Source organism: Solanum stenotomum, chromosome 7 (genome assembly GCF_019186545.1).
Source record: "Solanum stenotomum isolate F172 chromosome 7, ASM1918654v1, whole genome shotgun sequence".
Taxonomy (NCBI): domain Eukaryota; kingdom Viridiplantae; phylum Streptophyta; class Magnoliopsida; order Solanales; family Solanaceae; genus Solanum; species Solanum stenotomum.
The window spans coordinates 36,649,331-36,654,330 of record NC_064288.1 but is presented as its reverse complement, the minus strand read 5'-3'; the positions used below and the strand labels follow the sequence as shown (position 1 = coordinate 36,654,330).

The following is a 5,000-nucleotide window of genomic DNA, read 5'->3' as shown; positions in this document are numbered from 1 at the left end:
ATTGTATGTAAATGAAATGTGGAACCATAAATAGAAAGCTCAACAAATTTTCTTTCTTCATTTCTACAGAACAGGCGATTATCAAATTATATAGGTATAGATTTGATGAATCAAAAAGAATGTGAAATAAAGATATCACTCAATAGAGAACCTTTTCTTTTTTACGATTCTGAATGTTTTATGGAATACAAAAACTTGAAAAAAAAAACAAATATTGGCCTTCTGTTTTTATTTTCAATATTCGACAACTTTCACATAGCTTTTGCCTATCTCGATAATGTTTTATTTGAGGAGGACACTATTAGCTCGAAAATAAATAGTAGTAAAAAGAATTCATTTTGAACAATAGATGTCTTTCACATCCAGCTATAACAATCAGTAATTTTTTAATTTCTAAATGGCAGTTCCAAAAAAACGCACTTCGACATCAAAAAAGTGTATTCGTAAAAATATTTGGAAAAGGAAGGGGTATTGGGTAGCATTAAAGGCTTTTTCATTAGCGAAATCTCTTTCTACAGGAAATTCAAAAAGTTTTTTTGTACGCCAAACAAAATAAATAAGTAATAAAACGTTAGAATAATTTGAATCAACTTGAAAAAATAATTCAATTATTCTTCAATTATTCAATTAGATAATAATTGAATAATTGAACGATTTACCTTTCCTATTTGATATTGATTAGCTCACCAATCCATATGTAACGGAATTCTATTCGCTTTTCTGATTGATATATAAAATAATAGAATTAGGAAATCCTCAATTTACTATTCACTGAATAATAACTTTTTTGTTGACAAAAGAATAAAGATCATTTCTATTCCAAGGTGGGGAGTTTTATTTTCCCCATCGACCTATTTACAAAATAAAATGCAAATAAAATTCTATATTTGCATATCTATAGAAGAACGTATATAAAAATCTTTAGTGAAAGTTAAGAACTCATTGAAAGTAATTGATTCTATTTTGAAACTTTTTTGTTTTCTCGAACTTTCTCACTTTTTATTTTCTCTGAATTATTATATAGACCCCCATGTATATCTTTCCCTTAACCCAATAGAGAAAATTGCTTACTGAAATTTTGTATGACTAACTGTGAATTTTTAGCGATGCAAAATTGGTTCTTTTCTTTCTATTTTGTCATCAAAATCCCTTTTTTGTTTTATTTTAGATTTATGAAAAAAAATAAGAAATTGTTGCTTAAACAATGAAAACAAAAACATTTTGAACTCTATTTAGTTACAAGAGTTGAATTCGAGGAAAGTATAAAATATAGGAAGGTCACAGGTTAAATAAAAAAAACTAACTCTAAACTCAAACCAAAAATAATAAACCTTCAACCTCAAATTCCTATTTGAACAACTTTTTATTGTTATTGATCCATTTGAATCATTACTAAACTAAAATAGCTTACTCAATCTCGACGATTGCTTATTCATAGGCTATTATGAGTTCAAGATAAGCCGCTATGGTGAAATTGGTAGACACGCTGCTCTTAGGAAGCAGTGCTAATGCATCTCGGTTCGAGTCCGAGTGGCGGCATACCATCTTCTAAAAAGGATAAATAGATCTTATAATGAAATCAATTCCCGATTTCCATTTTAGAATTATGTAATTAAGGGACTCTTCTTTTTTAAGATTTTTTATGATATTTTCAAGAGCATATATTAACTCACATTTCCTTTTTGATCGTTTCAATTGTAATTACAATTCATTTGATAACCTTTTTAGTCGATGAAATTGTAAAACTATACGATTCGTCAAAAAAGGGCATAATAGTTACTTTTTTCTGTATAACGGGATTATTAGTTACTCGTTGGATTTCTTCAGGACGTTTCCCACTAAGCAATTTATATGAATCAGTGATTTTTCTTTCATGGAGTTTCTCCCTTATTCATATAATTCCATATTTCAAAAAAAATGTTTTAATTTTAAGTAAAATAACTGGACCAAGTGCTATTTTGACCCAAGGCTTTGCTACTTCAGGTATTTTAACTGAAATACACCAATCTGGAATATTAGTACCTACTCTTCAATCTGAGTGGTTAATAATGCACGTAAGTATGATGATATTGGGCTATGTAGCCCTTTTATGTGGATCGTTATTATCAGTAGCACTTCTAGTGATTACAGTTCGAAAAAACAAAAAGCTTTTTTATAAGAGCAATGGTTTTTTAAACGAGTCATTTTTCTTGGGTGAAAATGTTGTCGAAAATACTTTGCTTTTTTGTGCTAAAAATTATTACAGGTCCCAATTGATTCAACAATTAGATTATTGGAGTTATCGGGTTATTAGTTTAGGATTTACTTTTTTAACCATAGGAATCTTTTCGAGAGCGGTATGGGCTAATGAAGCATGGGGGTCCTATTGGAATTGGGATCCAAAAGAAACTTGGGCATTTATTACTTGGATCGTATTTGCAATTTATTTACATACTCGAACAAATAGAAATTTGTGGGGTATAAATTCTGTAATTGTAGCGTCTATAGGTTTTCTTATAATTTGGATATGCTATTTTGGGGTCAATCTATTAGGAATAGGGTTACATAGTTATGGTTTTTTCCATCAACATTTAATTGATTAGAATTGGTTTACGCACTAATGAATCAAATTGTCCACCTCAAACTAGTGTTAGTTCCCAAAATTTATATTTTTTGGGAGTTGGTTGGGCTGTGTTCCTATCTATTAATAGGATTTTGGTTTACACGACCTGTTGCAGCAAATGCTTGTCAAAAAGTGTTTGTAACTAATCATGTAGGGGATTTTGGTTTATTATTAGGAATTTTAGGTTTTTAGTGGATAACGGGAAGTTTCAAATTTAGAGATTTATTCGAAATATTCAATAACTTGATTTATAATAATGAGGTCAATTACTTATTTGTTACGTTATGCAATGTTCACTTATTTGCCGGTGCAGTTGCTAAATCCACCCAATTCCCCCTTCATGTATGGTTACATGTTACCATGGAGGGGCCTACTCCTATTTCGGCTCTTATACATGCTGCTACTATGGTAGCGGCAGGAATTTTTCTTGTAGCTCAGCTTCTTCCTCTTTTCAGAGTTAAACCTTACATAATGTATTTGATCTCGGTTATAGGAATAATAACAGTATTATTAGGAGCTACTTTAGCTCTTTCTCAAAAAGACATTAAGAGAGGTTTAGCCTATTCCACAATGTCTCAATTGGGTTATATGACGTTAGCTCTAGGTATGGGGTTTTATCGAAGCGCTTTATTTCATTTGATTACTCATGCTTATTCCAAAGCATTATTATTTTTAGGATCCGGATCTATTATTCATTCAATGGAAACTATTGTTGGATATTGTCCAGCGAAAAGCCAGAATATGGGTCTTATGGGAGGTTTAAGGAAACATGTACCAATTACCAAAATCACATTTTTATTAGGTACACTTTCTCTTTGTGGTATTCCACCTCTTGCTTGTTTTTGGTCCAAAGATGAAATTCTTAATGATAGTTGGTTGTATTCGCCAATTTTTGCAATAATAGCTTGGGTCACGGCAGGATTAACCGCATTTTATATGTTTTGGATCTATTTACTTACTTTTGAAAGGCATTTAAACGTTCATTTTCAAAATTATGGTGGGAAACACAAAACCCCTTTCTATTCAATATCTCTATGGGGTAAAAACGGAGTTACGAAAAACTCTTATTTATTAACAATGAATAATAATGAAAGTACTTATTTTTTGTCAAAAACTAAATATCCAATTGATAAAAATGGAAGAAAGATGACACGACCTTTTATGACTATTGCTCATTTTGAGCATAAAGCGGTTTCTTCCTATCCGTATGAATCGGACAATACTATGCTATTCCCAATATTTGTATTAGGGCTCTTTACTTTGTTTGTTGGAGCTATAGGAATTCCTTTCAACTAGGAAGGAGTTAATTTGGATATCTTATCAAAATGGTTAGCTCCATCTATAAATCTTTTGCATCCAAAGTCGAATAATTCGCAAGATTGGAATGAATTTTTAAAGGATGCAGTTGTTTCAGTCAGTATAGCTTATTTCGCATCCTTTTTATATAAACCCATTTATTCTTCTTTAAAAAATTTGGAGTTCATTAAATCTTTTGTTAAAAAGGGTCCTAAGAGAATTCTGTGGGACAAAATTCTAAATGGCATATATGATTGGTCATATAATTGTGCTTACATAGATGCTTTTTATACAAGATTCTTTGTTGGTGGGATAAGAGGATTAGCTGAATTTACTCATTTTTTTGATCGACGAGTAATTGATGGGATGACTAACGGGGTTGAGGTTATTAGTTTCGTTGTAGGAGAAGGTATCAAATATATAGGGGGCGGACGCATCTCTTCTTATATTTTCTTGTATTTAGCTTATGTTTCTGTCTTTTTATTAGTTTATTACTTACTTTTTTCTACTTTTTGAATCAAATTCTTGATTTTCTTTTTTTTTATCAAGTAGTTGCAATTTAAAATTTTCTAGATTCCCCGTGTTATTATTATTCAGATAAGAATCCTGATAATCATAAATTGGACTATTACTAGTATTAATATTGTTATAGCCTGTCTCTGTAAGGTGAGAGTGGAATTTATCCTTTATTTTGTCCTTTCCATTCACTCGGATTTCTTCCGCTTCATCGATTTTGTCCGGATCCTACCCTTCTTCCAAAAAAAGGAAAGGAGAAGGATAAGGATCTTCTTCAGTGGATCCCTCTTATTCCTGTTTAGTCCCCTTCATTTCGGAAGCAGATTCTATTACTATATCTCTTTCTTCCTCACTTTCCACCCTTTCTTCTGTTTTTGAGGCTTCTTTCAGTTTCTTAGTCAGAATGGGTGAGGGTATTCTGCCTAAATAGTAGACACAGGTAATAAATAAGAGAATACTAAAGATCCGAGCCATATAATTTCTCAATTCTAATACAAGGTACTTATTGGATCAAATGTACTTATTCGATCTAATAGAATGATTTTGCCGTATTCAGACTAATACCAATCCAAGTCATTTCATCAAT

At 31.1% G+C, this 5,000-nt stretch overlaps 1 pseudogene; it reads right to left on the bottom strand.

Annotated features, from left to right (window-relative positions):
- Positions 1–4,166: 4,166 nt before the first annotated feature.
- The window catches only part of LOC125871917 (protein TIC 214-like), a 1,373-nt pseudogene continuing 539 nt past the window's right edge, over positions 4,167–5,000 (bottom strand).